The sequence below is a fragment of the Panthera pardus genome, unplaced genomic scaffold (assembly GCF_024362965.1).
Source record: "Panthera pardus isolate Hobbes unplaced genomic scaffold, ASM2436296v1 HiC_scaffold_21, whole genome shotgun sequence".
In the NCBI taxonomy this organism is placed as follows: Eukaryota; Metazoa; Chordata; class Mammalia; order Carnivora; family Felidae; genus Panthera; species Panthera pardus.
Window position 1 is genome coordinate 37615049 of NW_026526777.1, and position 17091 is coordinate 37632139.

The window sequence follows — 17091 nt, forward strand, 5'->3', positions numbered from 1 at the left end:
CCTGTGGGGAAAGTACTTTCTGCTTCTTTTCCCTTAGTCAAATCAGGTTCATCTTTCATATCTCAGCTTAATCCTACGTCATTACGTTAGGACCCCCACCCTGACACAAGTCTCTAAACATTCTGTTCCTCTCCCTCATAGTACTTAACCACAGTTTGTCATATAATTGCTCACTAGTAGCTTAATGTCTGATTCTCACACCAGGCTGTAAATTCTGTGAGTGCAAGAATCATGTGTGTTTTGTTTATCATTGTGGCTTTAACCCCCAGAATGTGCCTGGGACAGAAAAATGGGCTCAGTAAGTAGCCGCTTCAGTTCCATTGTTCATGCCATTGGCTGGATTTGAGATTTTTGAAGCATTTCTCTGTTTCTAGTCTATTCATCTTCCAAGCCATGAGGTCCACTACTGCCATGCTAACCTTCTAGATGTGGATAACCTCTGAATGTCCACAGCTGTCCCCGTGTCCCATATTGGCCTGTCAAAATCCCCAGATATAATTAGACAGAGTACATTTATTAAGAATGTACTGTGCACAGTGCTAGATACTTTATATAGTCCATCTAATTTTCTCCTCACAACCACCCTTGAGGAATGTTGTCTTGATTCCACATGTGAGAAGGGAAAGGCTTAGAAAGATTAGGTAACTAATCTACTGGGGTCATAGGGCTTACAAGAAGTGAAACCAAGATGGCAACCTGATGTCTAAACTCTTGCATTCTTGACTTTCAAGCACATGTTTTATTCATTAGAATCAGGTTTGGCTGTGCATGACAGAAAAGCCCAAAGTGCAGTAATGGTAACTTAAGGAAGACATAAAATTACTTCTTTCTCATGTTAAAGAGACCAGGAGAAAGTAGGCTGGGGTTGTCACCCTAGTAGTTACATGATCTCATTTTTCTCTAAGGCTCACATACTGGCTGCTGTATGGAAAACTAAGTGTAGGAAGATAGACCTGGAGTCAAAAAACCAGTAAGATTATTGGGGTATCCAGGTGAGAGAGGATGGTAGCTTGGGTTCAGGTGGTGGCTACGGAGTTGAGAAGAAGAGACATTTCAGAGAAGTTTAGGAGGTAAAGTTGGCAGGGCATAGTGAGAGGTTGGAAATGCTATTTCCAAGACTACATGGATTAACTCAAGTGTAAAAGTCAAATCTGAACTTTAAATTCCGCATAGGACTAGTCTAATGACACTGTTCTAAGCACTGAAACACTAAGGTAGACCCAGAGGATATCATCCCAGCCAAAGTGTAAACTATCTGGCCTGGGCCTTTGTTACAAGAATCAAAGACTATAAAGAAAAAATTATAGCTCCTTAACTTGCTGCCTTAAGCGAGAGCCTTCAATCAAGGTGTTCCACAAGGAAAACAGTCTTCTTTATAGCCTATGAACCACACCTCATCCCAAATAGACTTGCTGTCAGTGAAGCCAGGAGCTCTCGTACCTGGAGTTGCTCTAAAATGTTTTCCTCCTACTAAAAAGTGGTCTAATAGTTACCATGAACTACTTACCTAGGTTTTGTTGGTATGGAGCCGTGCCTCTCGTGGTATTTCCAAATAATCATTTGCTTCTGTCTCCTTTCTTAATACATATTTCTTTTTTTTTTAATTCCCCATGCCCCTCCCTGCTTTCTTAACTCATATTTCTAAACTGAAGATATCTAAGCAAATTATTATCAGGATTGTCATTGTGGCTTTATGATAATTTTAACATCCTTTGCAAATTGTCCCATCTTTTTAGGAGCAAGAGGAAACAGTATATAAAACTTATTTGTTGCTGCTCTCCTTTTTGCACCAGAAAAAGAATTGATGGCTTTAGAAATAAGAGGTGAGGACTGTGAACGGAGCAAACAATGATGAAACAAGCTTGATGTCATAGAATCAAAATTTACACTTAAACACAGCTCTGCTATGTCTTTTTCTCATTTATATTTAACCTCAAGTCTCTAATAAACCTGCAGAAACTTCTTTTTATACATGTAAAGTACATAAGTGTTTTCTTTGCAAAGTAATAATTAGCATACCTTAATATTATTAAAGTATACCCTCTAGGAATTACTAGGTAAATACCCAATTATACCCAAAATTATACCCAAATATTATACCCAAATTTATACCCAAAATAATACCCAATTATGTTACTTGGCTATATTTAGCAGTTTTAACTTAATTTCATTACAAAAGCACTAAAAATAAGGTTAATGAAAAAACTCTGAAATCTTACAAAGGTGGCCAAGATGAGTTTAGATGATCTGGGGGTCAATTGTGTGTGTGGAAGAGGCAGGCATGTTATTCTCTCTCTCTTTTAAAGGTAACAATGAATTCTGCCTCTATCCCCAATGTTGATTGATTCAGTCAGAAAAGCTAAAAGGCAGCCTTAGCATTTAGCAGCTCCAAGGATGCATATTTAGGGATTCTGTAGCACCTACCCACCACCAACGCACTCTCAGGCTCTCCTTGGACCTTGTCAACACCCAAAACTGCTTCAGTTATGATATCTTAAGCTCCATTGTTCCAGCCTCTGATCATGACCTCCTGTCCTTCCAGCTCTGTCCATCCCTCCCAACTTGGAACCCCCCACTCTTCCCTTGCCCCCCACTCCCTCTCTCACTGAGCATCTCTCACCTCATTTATCACTCCAACTAGTACCCTCAACTTGCCCTCCTGGTCATATTCTTATTACACCTACCCTGCAAAACCAGGGATGGGCCCTAAATCCATTTTTTGTCCAACCCATATTGACGATATTGGGCTCAGTGGAAAAAAAAGCACACAGCCCAGTACAATATGGCATCTGGACTCAATCAGGCTCTCTGAGCCACTTGGAAATCCTTTCGTATATCCATGATCAGCTTCCGTACCATCTATTTCATTTCTTTTTTTTTTTTTTTTTAATATTTATTTATTTTGAGGGAGAGAGAGGCTGTGGAGGAGGGGTAGAGAGACAGGGGGAGAATCCCAAACAGGATACTTGCTGTCAGCTCAGAGCCCAAAGCGGGGCTTGATCCCAAGCACTGTGAGATCAGGAGCTGAGCCAAAATCAGGAGTCCAATGCTTAACTGACTGAGCCCCCTGGGCGCCTCCATCTGTTTCATTTCAAACACAATATCCTCTTTACCTTAAACTTCTAATTTGCCTTCTCTCCCCTGAGTCTCAGCAGAAGGCCTTGTCGTCTCTTTACACCCCAACTGGAAACCTATCTGCAGCCACCTTCAAGCGCTTTTGATCTACAGAGCTTTTAATTCATGTTTCTCCGGCTCAATAAGTGAAAGAGTTACTAGGAATTTCCTCATTTTGTGTTACTATTTTTAAAACATTAAACTTATAAGCAGTGAAGAGTACCTACCGAGCAACTGCTCTTACTGAGAGGAAAGGAAGAAAAAACACAGACCTGAGGTCCTTTATGAATGTAGGGATATAAATATATGGTCATATATACAAATATATGGGTATATACAGGCACATATATATGTTAAACAGCTTCATTGACTACAAGTCACATACCATATAATACACCCATTTAAAGTGTTGAACAGTTTTTAGTATATTCACAGAGTTGTGCAACTATCATCAAAATCAATTTTAGAACATTGCATCACCCCAACAATAAACCCTATATCTATTAGCGGTCATTCCCTCATTTCCCTCCAAACTACCAGCCCTAGGAAATGGCTCTTCTATTTATGTCTCTATGGAGTTGCCTCTTCTAGGCATTTTATATAAATGGAATCACATAGTGCATGGCCTTTTGTGTTTGGCTTCTATCACTTAGCAGAATGTTTTAAGGTTCATCCATGTTGTAGAATGGATTGGAACGGTGTTTCTTTTTATCGCCAAGTAATATTCTATTGTCTAAGTAATACCACATTGTATTTACCAGTTCATTAGCCCGTGGATGTTTGGGTTGTTTCTGCTTTGGGGCTATTATGAATCATTGCTGCTATCGCCATTCATGCACAAGTTTTTGCATGGACATGTGTTTTCTGTTCTCTTGGTTATGTTCCTGGGGGTGGAATTGCTAGGTCATATGGTAACTCTGTGTTTACCCTTTTGAGGAACTATCAGTCTGTTTTTCAAAATGGCTACACCGTTTCACATTCCCATCAGCAATGAATGTGTAAAGCTTCCAGTTTTTCCACATTCTCATCAAAACTTGCTATTTTCCCTCTTTCTGCTCCTAGGCATCCTAATGGGCGTGAGGTAATATCTCATTGTGGTTTTGATTTGCATTTTCCTGATGTTTAATGATATTGGGTATCTTTTCATACACTTATTGGCCACTAGTATCTATTCAGACACTTTACCCTTTTTACATTGGGTTGTCTTGTTATATTCAGGTTGTAAGAGTACTTTACATATTCTAAATACAAGTCCCCTACCTGATAATATGATTTGCAAGTATTCTCTACCGTCCTGTGGATTTTCTTTTCGCTTGCTTGATGGCAAAGAACAAAAATGTCTAATTTTGATGATGTGACATTTATCTATTTTTTGCTGTTGTTGCTTGTTCTTTTGGTGTCATATCTATGAAACCATGGCTTAATCCAAGATCTCAAAGATTTACACCTATGTTTTCTTCTAAGAGTTTGAGCTCTAGCTTCTCCAGTTTGAGCTAACTTTTGTATGAGATGTGAGGTGGGGCGTCCAACCTCATTCTTTTGCATGTGGCTCTCCAGTTGTCCCAGACTATTCTTTCTCCAGTGGATGGCCTTGGCACCCTTGTCAGAATCAACTGATTATAAATGTGAGGGTGTACTTCTGGACCTTCAATTCTATCTATTGAAATATATGTCTCTACTTATGCTAGTACCATATTGTCTTGATGACTATAGCTTTGTAGTAAGTTTTGAAATTGGGAAGTGTGAATCTTTCATCTTCACTTGTCTGTTTCAATATTGTTTTGATTATTTTGGGTCCCTTGAATTTCCAGAAGAATTTTAGGATCAGCTTGTTGATTTCTGAAAAAACAACAACTGGGATTTTGATAAGGATTGTGTTGCATCCAAGGTGTCCTGGGGAGTGTACAATATATATTTTTTAATGTTTTATTTATTTTTGAGAGAGAGACAGAGCATGAGCAGGGGAGGGGCAGAGAAAGAGGGAGACACAGAATCTGAAGCAGGCTCCAGGCTCTGAGCTGTCAGCACAGAGCCCAACATGGGGCTCGAACTCACGAACTGCAAAGTTATGACCTGAGCCGAAGTCGGACACTTAACCAACTGAGCCACCCAGGCACCCTGGGACTTGGTGGGGGGGCAGTGTCCATATTAAGTCTCTATTTGTTTAGATCTTCTTGAATTTCTTTCAACGGTATTTTGTAGTTTTCAGAGTATAGGTTTTATATGTCTTTATTAAATTTATTCCTAAGTATTTTGTTATTTTTGATGCTATTGTAAATAGAAATGGTTTCCTAATTTCATTTTCAGATTTTTTTTTCATTGTGACTATATAGAAAACGTTTTTGTGTGTGTATTAATCTTGTATCCTGGGACCTTGATGAAATCATGTATTAGCTGTAATAGTTTCTTTGTGTGGATTCCTTAGGGTTTTCAGTAGATAAGATCACGGTCACCTGCCACCTGAAGGTTCTTAGGGATGACAACAACTGCACAATGTTAGGACTAAGCTGGAGGTGGATCTTCAATCCCTTCAAAATAGAGATGTGTTTTTTGCTGGAAGTTCTTCATTATTCCAGTTAGAAAGGATGAGTCCTCAATTACAAAATTCACCACTAATTCTTTACACATTACATTTCAATTAATGCAGCTGAGAAACACAGTTTTGTTTTTTGACCACAAGGGTTGCACTTATCCATCTATGAAAATACATGAGATCATGACTGCAAACAACTGTCAGTGTTTATCTTTTTCATTCAGAACGCAGCCTGATTTCATGGAAAGACCTCCTTGGATTTAGAATTGGAAGGCTGGTTTTTAGTCCAGCTCTGTCCGTATAAGCAGTACTGTTACAGGGTTATTGTTGAGAGTCCAGGGAGGGGCCAGCTGCTTCCTGGGGCTTTCTTCTGTAGGCTGGCTGTTTCCCCTATAGAGGATTGAGCCTTAGCGAGGTGGCAGTGCCCTGGACCAGAGGAGGCAGGGCCGGCTGTGCAGTTTCCTTGGGAAATACCTACCTCTTTTTAGTCACAGCATTTCCCTGGTTTCATCAGGGATAATTCCTGATGATAATTTTTCTTAGTCTAAAACTATTATTGGGGCACCTGGGTGACTCAGTCAGCTGAGCGTCCAACTTCGGCTCAGGTCATGATCTCACGGTCCATGAGTTCAGCCCCGCGTTGGGCCCTGTGCTGGCAGCTCAGAGCCTGCTTTGGATTCTGTGTCTCCCTCTATTTCTCTGCCCCTCCCTCACCCTCTCTCTCTCTCTCAAAAAAAAAATTAAAATAGTTTTAAACTATTATGGCATTTCACCTCAATGAGGAAACCCTCTCAAGCTGAGAGTGGATCTGTTTTTGGTGAAGGTATTTCCAGACCTTCCCTGGCCTGGTACCTGTGGACTGAAGAAGATCTACAAAATGGATGGGAAAGTCACAATAGTGATCTGGAAGAACAAACAGGCTGTGGCCTTATCTTAATCACAGAGCCAAGGCTTGTCACCAGGATGGAGAACTGGCAGGGGAACTTCCATGCCTTCTCATAAGGCTCATTGCTTTGGCTGCATCACTGCGTCCTTCCTTAATATGCAATTAAGGACTGAATTTATAGGAGACAAACAACATGTCAGTTTTACGATAGCCAAAGCCTATAATCTGAACATGTGTTTTCCCAGCTGGGCTCAATAGCGTAGTGGCAAGAACGTGGCCCTAAAGACAGTTTGTCCTTAGATTTTAAATCCTGGCTCCCTCTCTTAACAGCATGTGACCTTGGCAATTTACTTAGCCTTTCTATGCCCCTACTTCCTCATCTGTAAAGAGAGCAAATTGTAGTTCACAGAAATGATTGTGAGAATTGGAGAAAATATATACAGTCCTCACCATATGATAAGCACATAATATATTTTGGCTATTAGGTGCAGGAAGAGGAATATTCTTCAAGACATTTTGTTGATGAAGCTAAGAAAACTATTTCAAGTCCGTTCCAGTGGTGTTCAAACGAACAGTCACCAAGAATCACTTTTTTCAATGAAAATTCCCAGGCTCTACCCCCAGACTTTCCACTTCAGAAGTCAGTGGCAGGGCCCATGCGTCTGCATCTTTAATGACACCTGTACTCCATCCAGTATTCTGATTCAGGTGATCCATGGGCACTTTTTAAAATTACCTTTAACTTTTAAAATATTTTTTTAAATGTTTATTCACTTTTTTGAGAGACAGAGACAGAGTGTGAGCAGAGCAGGGGCACAGAGAGAGGGAGACGCAGAATCCGAAGCAGGCTCCAGGCTCTGAACCGTCAGCACACAGCCCCATGCGGGGCCCGAACTCACAAACCATGAGATCATGACCTGAGCCGAAGTCGGACGCTCAACCGACTTTACCTTTAATTTTGATGTAACTTTAAGTTTACAGAAAAGTTGCAAAAACGGCACAAAGAACTCATATATGCTTTACAAAGATTCATCAATTTTTATTTTGCTACCTTTACACTATTACTCTCTTTTTCCTCTATTTGTCTCTATCTAGAAAATTTTTCTGTAAATCATTTGATAGTGGGTTATATATCATACCTCTTTGACTCTTTAAAACTTCAGTGTGTATTTCCTAAAAAAAAGAATATTCTTGGGGCACCTGAGTGGCTCAGGTGGGTAAGCAACCGACTAAAGCTCAGGCCATGATCTCATGGTTCATGAGTTTGAGCCCCACATCGGGCTCTCTGCTATTGGTACAGAGCTGGCTTGTATCCTCTGTCTCCCTCTCTCACTGCCCCTCCCCAACAGCTCTCTCAAAAATAAATAAACATAAAAAAAATTTTTTTTGATGTTCTCTCTACGTAAGCACTGGTCAGTTAACAAATTCAGGAAATTTAACATTGATAAGATACTTTTATCTAATATACAATCCATATTCCAATTTTATCAATTGCCTCAATATGCCTTTTATCACAACTTTTTCTCCCCATACAGGATCCACTCCAGGGGCCACATACATATTGTATTTAGTGTGACATCTCTTTTGTCTCCTTCCACCTGGAACAGTGCCTGAGCCCATCTTTGTTTTTTTATGACATTGACATTTTTAAGCCAATTATTTTACAGAATATCCCTTATTGTGGGTTTGACTGATGTTTTCTAGTGATTAGATTTGGGTTATGTATTTTTGGCTAGAATCCTACATAGCTGATGTGTCCTTTTCAGAATATCTCCTCTAGAGGAGATACATGATACCCATTTGCTTCTTATTGGTGAGATAGACCACACTTACAGTAGCCACCTTCTGTTCCAAAGAGGCTTCAGAACCTCAAGTGGTCAGAGAAGGGATCAGGACTTTTACTGTTCTGAATTTTCTGATTGTGGGTTTGTTAAAGGGCTTATCTGTCCATTGCCTAGGAACTTCAGAAGATCATATATTAAACACACTGCTGTTACATTCAAAACCAAATCCTATCTTTATGTTTAAACTTATACAGTTCCCTACCTCTCCTTTCCATTTCTTTGATTTTTGTTGTTGTTGTTGTTTGTTTAAGTAAGCTCTATGCCCAACTTGGGGCTTGAACTCACGACCCTGAGATCAAGAGCCATGTGCTCTATCAACTGAGCCAGCCAGGCACTACTGCACCCATTTAACTCTGGATCATGACTTCTGTGTTAATGCAGGTAATCTATGTGATGTATCATTTAACATAACGGGACACACCCGTGCTGGTGATGGTAGTTTGAGGCTAGTAGAGATAACTTAGTTTCTTGCATCACACGTTTTACAATGACATATCAGCTTCCTCTTCGATGGTGTGCTTGAAAGTGCTCACTTATCCTTCCATTACCTCTAAAACACACTTAGGCATGACCTCTAACTGCTGTTTTACTCTATTACTTATGTTTTCATGTAAAAATCCCTGGGCTGCTCTCTCAGTATATCTACTTCATTGTAGACAATATAATTCTCTTGGCATGCATGCATGCATGCATGCATTCCTTCATTAATTCATTCGTTCATTCTACAAGTAGTTTGAAGACTAAGAAAGACTATGCTTTAAGTCTTTAAAAAGCTGGCATTTCTTGAGACCAGCTCCACGTCAGTCACCACGAAGTGCCTCACAGCCAGAGAGGAATCTCTTTGTTGCTACCACTTTACGGACAAAGAAACAGAATTAAATAACTTACTTGACACCAAGCCACTAAAAAGTGATAGAACTAGGATTTAATCCTAGGTCTAATAAGCTCTAAACATACTGTATATGGGCACCACCAATAGAATTGCAATGGTAGGGGCGCCTGGGTGGCTCAGTCGGTTAAGTTTCCGACTTCAGCTCGGGTCATGATCTCACAGCTCGTGAGTTCGAGCCCCGCATCGGACTCTGTGCTGACAGCTCAGAGCCTGCAGCCTGCTTCAGATTCTGTCTCCGGCTCTCTCTGCCCCTCCCCAGCTTGTGCTCTGTCTGTCTGTCTCTAAAATAAATAAACATTAAAAATTGTTTTTAAATAAAAAAAAAATTTTTAAATGATAAAATTGCAATGGTAAAGATAGAATGAGCAAATGAAGTTCACAAATTTCAGAATGTCAGAATTAGGTATGCCTGTCAACATTGAAAGGGCAACTTCATGTCAGATGAGAGCATTACCTTCCAAAATGTCCAGGAAACTTAAGGAACTATTACCCCGCAGGACCCTTCAGGAGAAAACCAGAAGTATCATAAAAGATTCTTTTGAAAAATTTGAAAATAAAGTTGAAGTCTCAGTGTTCTTGCCCCGATCCCACCCACCCTCCTTCTTCCTTTCCCATAGGTTACTATTATTGTGTTTTTATACTTTGCATAAATGATGTCATTAAAAATATAAATAAATACAAATAGATGCAAAAATAGCATACTATATACAATAATGTACACTTGATGTTGCCACTAACCATGTTTTCAAGACCTAGCACTTCTTTTTTAAAAAATTTTTTTTTCCAACGTTTTTTATTTATTTTTGGGACAGAGAGAGACAGAGCATGAACGGGGGAGGGGCAGAGAGAGAGGGAGACACAGAATCGGAAACAGGCTCCAGGCTCCGAGCCATCAGCCCAGAGCCCGACGCGGGGCTTGAACTCACGGACCAGGAGATCGTGACCTGGCGGAAGTCGGACGCTTAACCAACTGCGCCACCCAGGCGCCCCTCAAGACCTAGCACTTCTAGTAATCATGTAATCTAGTAATCGTGTAATCTAGTAATCATCTAACACACAATGTCTAAATATACATTTTAAATGCACTTATTTTTTTATGTTTATTTATTTTGAGAGAGAGTGAGAGAGAGAGCATGCATGCGTGCAGGGGTGGGGCAGAGAGAGAGGGAGAGGGAGAATCCCAAGTAGGCTCCATGCTGTCAGCACAGAGCCCGACGTGGGGCTCAGTCTCACAATCCATGAGATCATGACCTGACCTAAAATCGAGAGTCAGATGCTTAACCAACTTAGCCACCCAGGCGCCCCAATGAATTTATTTTAATGACCATATAGTATGTGTATACCATGTGGAATGAATTCTCACATTTATTTATGTGTTCTCCTAATGAAACATATTTGGCTTATAATGGGTTCTCAGGGAACCTAAGATTGATTGAAAAATGCCTTTAATGTTTGAGATTAGCATTGTGAATAAAGCCCTAAAAGCCAAAGAGGATAAAAGGTGTCTGGAGTTGCATTTAGCATTAGGAAGACCGTTTGGCTTGAGCCTTAAGGTTTCAAAAAGACACACCTTATTTCAATAACTACTATGTATTAGGAAACGAGAGACAAATGTAAAGGAGAAGCTATATTAAATACTAATTAATGTTATATGTATTCTCATATGTGTACATTGTCCTTGTTTGTTTGTTTGTTTGTTTAATAAGCTTTATTTTTTAGAACAGGTTTAGGTTCACAGCAAAATTGAACCTATAACCTATAACCCCCCACCCCCTCACACATGCACAGCCTCCTACACTATTAATATCATGCACCAGAGTGGTACATTTGTTATAATCAATGAATGTATGCTGATACATCATTAATCATCCAAAGTCCATAGTTTATATTGGGGTTCACTTTTAGTGTTGTATATTCCATAGGTTTTGATAAATGTATGATGATACATATCCGCCACTGTGGTATCAGACAGAATAGTTTCACTGCCATAAAAATCACTAATCTTTTCACTATGTCCATTGTTTTGCCTTTTCCAGAACGCCACATAATTGGAATCATACAGTATGTATGTAGCCTTTTCAGATTGGCTTCTTTCATTTAGTAATACCCATTTAAGTTTTCTCCATGTTTACATGACTTGATAGCTCATTTCTCTTTAAGTGCTGAATAATATTCCATAATTGTCTAGATGTACTACAGTTTGTTGATTCACCTACTGAAGGACATCGTGTGTCTTCCAAGTTAGGGCAATTATGAATAAAGTCTCTATAAATACCTGTGTGTAGGGTTTCCTGTGTACATACGTTTGCAACTGCTTTCAGTAAATACCAAGGAGCATGATCTCTGGATTGTATGGTGAGAATGTATTTAGTTTTAAGAAACTGTCAAACTGTCTTCCAAAGTGGCTGTGCCATTTTACATTCTTACCATCAGTGGATGAGAGTTTCTGTTTATCCCCATCCTCACCAGCGTTTGGTGCTGTCAGTGTTTTGGATTGTGGTACCTCTGATAGGTATTAGTGGCTGTCATTGTTTTAGTTTGCAAATCCATAATGCACATGATATTTAGTATATTTTCATATGCTTACTAACATCTGCATATCTACTTTGGTGAGATATCTGCTCCAGTCTTTTGCCCAATTTTTAATTTGGTTGTTTGTTTTCTTTTTGCTGAGTTTTAAAGTTCTTTGCATATTTTGGATAGCAATCTTTTATCAGATGTGTTGTTTATAAATATTTTCTCCCAGTCTGGCTTGTCTTCTCTTTCTCTTTACATTGTCATTCACAGAGCATGAGTTTTTAGTTTTAAACATTTAAAAAAAATTTTTTTAATGTTTTTATTTTTATTTTTGAGACAGAGAGACAGAGCATGAGCAAGGGAGGGGCAGTGAGAGAGGGAGACACAGAATCCAAAGCAGGCTCCAGGCTCTGAGCTGTCAGCACAGAGCCTGAGGTGGGGCTCTAACTCACAGACTGTGAGATCATGACCTGAGCTGAAGGCGGATGCTTAACTGACTAAGCCACCCAGGCACCCTGAGTTTTTAGTTTTAATGAGGTCCAGCGTATCAATTATTTTTTCAGGGATGGTGCCTTTGTGTTGTACCTAAAAAGTCATCGCCAAACCCAAGGTCATCTGGATTTTTTTTCCTATGTTATCTTCTAGAAATTTTATAACTTTGTGTTATACATATAGGTCTTCGATCTATTTTGAATTAATTTTTGTGAAGGGTGTAAGGTCTGTGTCTAGATTCACTTTTCTGTACCTAGATGTTCTGTTGTTCCACATTTATGGAAGAGACTATCTTTGTTCCATTGCATTGTCTTTATTCCTTTGTCAAAGATCAATGTATGTCTACTTGTATAGGGTGTCTATTTTGCTTCATTGATCTATCTCACTATTCTTTTACCAATACCACATTGTCTTGATTACTATAGCTTTATCATAAGCCTTGAAGTTGAGTAGTGCCAGTCTTCTGACTTTCTTCTTCTCCTTCAATATTGGGTTGATTATTCTGGGTCTTTTGCCTCTCTACATAAACTTTAGATTCAGATTGTTGATATTCATAAGATAACTTGCTGAGATTTTGATTGGGATTTTTTTTCTTGTCTAATTGCTTTGGCTAGGACTTCCTCTCTACTAAGCCACTTATCATCACCTATCCACTTTCCATCAACAATAAAATGTTGTTGACATCCCTCATTTGCTGTGGTCCCCATTCTTTTCTTTTTCTTTGTGGATTTGTATCTTTTTTAAATCCCCCCCTTAACATTTTAGTGATATTTCAGAAGAAACAGAAATAAATAAATATGATTAATTCGTTAGGTTACCCAGAAGTGTATTTATTTTTCATATATCATCACTTTAAAAATTATGGCTAAGGGACCAAAAAAGCTGCAAGCTGTAGGGCTTCTTTCAACTTTTAGGTAGGTCTGATAGCTACAATCTTCATAAACTCTTCCTAGAGACAGAATCCCAAATGAATAATAGGTCTGACACAATATCCACATTTTCACATTTTTATGTACAAACACAAATTAGTGGATGATTATGTGCTTTGCAGAAGGATTTACTATGGGACATAGTTAGCTCCCCTAGGATATCTAGAGTAAAATTTTATGTGCAAAATCTCAATTTATAGCTAATGAGAATATAATCATTATATATAATATAGTGTACTTCTATCTTTCTGCTAGCCATGTCACTAAGCGTATTCTTTAATTTGGAAGCTGGAGTTTAGTAAATGGCGCCAACATTTAAATCACATTCTTATAGACTCACAAAGAAGTGGAAACTGTAAAGAAGAGGACACACAGAGAGAAAACAGGCTTTGAGAAGGATTGGACAACAAGGTAGGATGACAGCCACAGGTGACAGAAGGCCATCTGAGTACCTGTACCTGCGGAAAGGTACCACCAAGATAATGTAAAAACAATGCTGAGTTCTCACTCATTGTAATGGAGATGGTAATGGAGAGATTAAGGGCAGGGAGGTGGGAGGTTGGAGCAAACAACTGTTGCAGACATGAACCTAGTGTCAAGGGCATGACTGTTGTGAAACCAAGAGTTTCCAAGTTATAAGATGTACTGGCTTTGAATAATGGGTTGTGTATCAAGAGTGTTCTAAATTAACAATAACGGCCAAGAGAGGCGACCTAGAGAATTGAAAGGGAAAAAAAGTAAAGAAAAAAGACTCAGTGAGGATCAGAAGGAAGGAATCTTTCCAGGTCGATTTCAGAATGTCAAAAATATTGATATTCCAAAAGAGGGGGAGAGGGAAGACATGTGGCCTAATTAACAAGGAAACAGTATATGTGATGACATCAGGGACAAACCAAACAAAAACATAGTGAAGAGGGCCTCATAAAGCATTAATATAATAACCAACATATATTCAGCATTTACTACATAAGAAGCACAATGCTAAATATCATAGCATTATCACATTTAATCTTCACAGCAGCGCTATGAAGTAAGAACTATTGCCTGATTGATAGATGAGGAAACTGAGATTTTGTAACTTTAAATACTTGTTCACGGTCTCATGAACTCAAGTCTGCCTGGCTCAAAGTTGGAGCATGTGTTTCTAATTCATAGCATCAGTAATAATTACTATTTCATAAATATCACTTATGTGTCAGGCACATTATATACTTATCTTTATTCCTCACTTCAGCTCTGAAGTAGATTTAAATAATCATGAAGTTTTAATAAGGTATCATGCCTTATTAAATATTAATGGTAGCCTTAAACCAGTCCTGTGAGGTAACTGTACAGATATTTATAGGATATTATCAATTATTAATAATATTTTGATGGAGATTTACATTCAAAAGTATGAAAAGCTGATATTGAATTCCCTCAAAAGCAAACCACCTTTAGCCTCTGTGTCCTCCTCCTCCTCTTCCTCCCCAGTTCCTAGTACATCTTAGCTTACTCCTGTACCCAGTTCTAGCTGCTGCTCCTCACACCCAGGCTGGAGCCCATCCTAACTGAGGCCGGGAGTCTGTCTTAGTTTATTCCAGCTGCTATAACAGAGTACCATAACAGGGAAGTCCAAGATCAAGGTGCCAGCAGACTCAGTGTCTGGTGAGAGCCTGCTTCCTGGTTCGTTGAAAAGCCATCTTTTCCCTGTGTCCTCACAGTGATGGGCAAGGTTGCTCTCTGGGATCTCTTTCATAAGAGCACTAATCCCATTTGTGAGAGTGGAGCCTAGAACCTCCCAAAGGTTCCACCTCCTAATACCGTCACATTAGGAATTTAGGATTTCAACATGAATTTGAGGGGTGGGGGGTGGGGAAGGACACAAACATTCAGTACATAGCAGGTTTCGGTATTTACAGGCTTAGCCTGTCCCCATAACCTCATCTCATGGAGTTCAGAAGTAAGTCTAGTCTCTAACACCTGGAGTCAGACTCCCTAATTATGGCTGCTGGGTAACCACTGCCCTGTTTCTTTAGTTTCTGGGAAGACCTGGGATTCAGTGTTCCTGAGGAATGCACAGAGGGTGATCGTGTTGATCTGTGAGGCACATGTCTCACTGCTTGGCCCTCAGCACACCTAGTCCTGAATTTTGACACGTATCCTGACCAGGACCTCGGTGCTGAGGCTGCAAATCAAAGGTCAGCGGGTTGGAACTATGCATTTCATGGCCAGGGTCACTGTTCTCCAGACTTTGAGTTGTTTTTTGCTGCAATCTCAATTTCATTTAGCTGTACTCCCTGCCCACCTCCAACCTACCTTCCAGTGCCAAGTTTTCTGAAACTGTGATTAAGGTAACTAGGCCTCATGGGCTTTGTGCCTTCTCTGCCCAGCCGGGCCCCTATCCAAAGCAGTATGCTGCAGCAAGGAAAGACCTGGAGACAGATTTTCCATAGCACTTGCTCAAGATGCTTAAACTTGAGGGTGTCTGTTAGCAGTGGGAGGTGTAGAGTATTCTAGGTGGGGAGAGAAAGCAGGTTGTCATAGAGAATTTTTTGCTGGTAACTTGTCTACTGTGATCTCAAAAGAAAGGTGTATGGGGCGGGGGGCTGGGTGGCTCAACCGGTTAAGCGTCCAACTCTTGATTTTGGCTCATGATCTCATGGTTCGTGGATTTGAGCCCTGAACTAAGTGCAGGGCCTTCTTGAGATTCTCTCTCTCCCTCTCTCTCTTCCCCTTCCCTGCTCGTGCACGCGCATGTGCGTGTACTCTTTCTCTCTCAAAATAAATAAATGAATAGACTCAAATAAAAAAAAAAGAAAGAGATATGAATCTCCAAGACACAAGTATTTTGTTGTAAATTATTTACTCATTCTAAATGAATATTCACTTCCAGATCTAATTTTTAAATTTTTATTATTTTTCTAAAAGAAGGGCCCCCAAATTTTATAAGCTTCAAGCCCACAAAACCTGGATCTGCCTTTGGGAAGACTCATACCCAAGCCTCATCTCCAGAGACTGTGATTTCATTGATCTGGGGCAGTAGATCTCAGCTGAGGTAAAATTATCCCACCATGTGGATATCTAGCAGTGTCTAGAGACATTTTTGGTTATCACAACTGAGAATGGGGGAGGTTTGCTATTGGCATTAACAGATAAATGCCAGAGATGCTGCTAAAGATCCTACAAGGACAGGACCGCTCCACAACAAAAAATTATCTGACCAAAAATGTCAATGGTGTTGCTCTGAGCATTGGCGTTCTTCAAAATCTTCCCAATTAATTTGAATATGCAAATGGGGTTGAGAACAACAGTTCTAGAGATAACAATAGCTAACCTTTATTACTGAGTACTGTGTGCCAGCCACTGTTCTAAATGAATTAACTTATTTAGTCTCTGGAGTAAGCCTATGAAATAAGTACTATTACTATTCCCATTTTACAGCTGTGGAAACTGAGGTACAAATATTAAAAACACATCCTAAAATTCAATCCCAGACAGTTGGGTTCCAAAGTCTGAGCAGTTGACTAGTATTGCACACCTGAGCCTCCTTGACTGACTTATTTCATCCAGCTAGAGCTCTCTAGGGGAAAGGGAGGGAGAGTGCCTGGTGGCTCCCATAGCCATAATCCTGCCTACCCCCAACACTCAGAAATGAAAAGGAGAAAAGGTCTCAAAGTAGATACAGCTGAGGAGGCAGGGGGTGGGGGTGGTCTAGATCCACTCTGAAGTTTATGTCAACAGAGAGCAGTTGGGGGTATGGGTATTTGTTCCAGTTTCTCACATATGCCTGTGCCTTGTTCAATTTGATGAAATTTCTTAAAATGAAAGTTTAATCTAGATATGGTAGACCCCTGCTCGGGTACGAAAAAAAAAGGTGCCTTGGCCCATTAGACGGTAAATAA

The 17091-nt window shown here is 39.8% G+C and overlaps 1 long non-coding RNA gene across 4 annotated transcripts in view; it reads left to right on the top strand.

Moving 5' to 3' along the window:
• The window catches only part of LOC109254811 (uncharacterized), a 64740-nt gene that overhangs the window by 12135 nt on the left and 35514 nt on the right, over positions 1 to 17091 (top strand). The window contains exon 1 of one of the 4 annotated variants that reach the window (XR_002074990.2): positions 13342 to 13618. The exons of the other annotated variants lie outside the window; for them this stretch is intronic. This is a non-coding gene — a long non-coding RNA (uncharacterized LOC109254811). Of the gene's footprint in view, positions 1 to 13341; positions 13619 to 17091 lie in introns of those variants that run through there. 4 annotated transcript variants of the gene reach the window in all.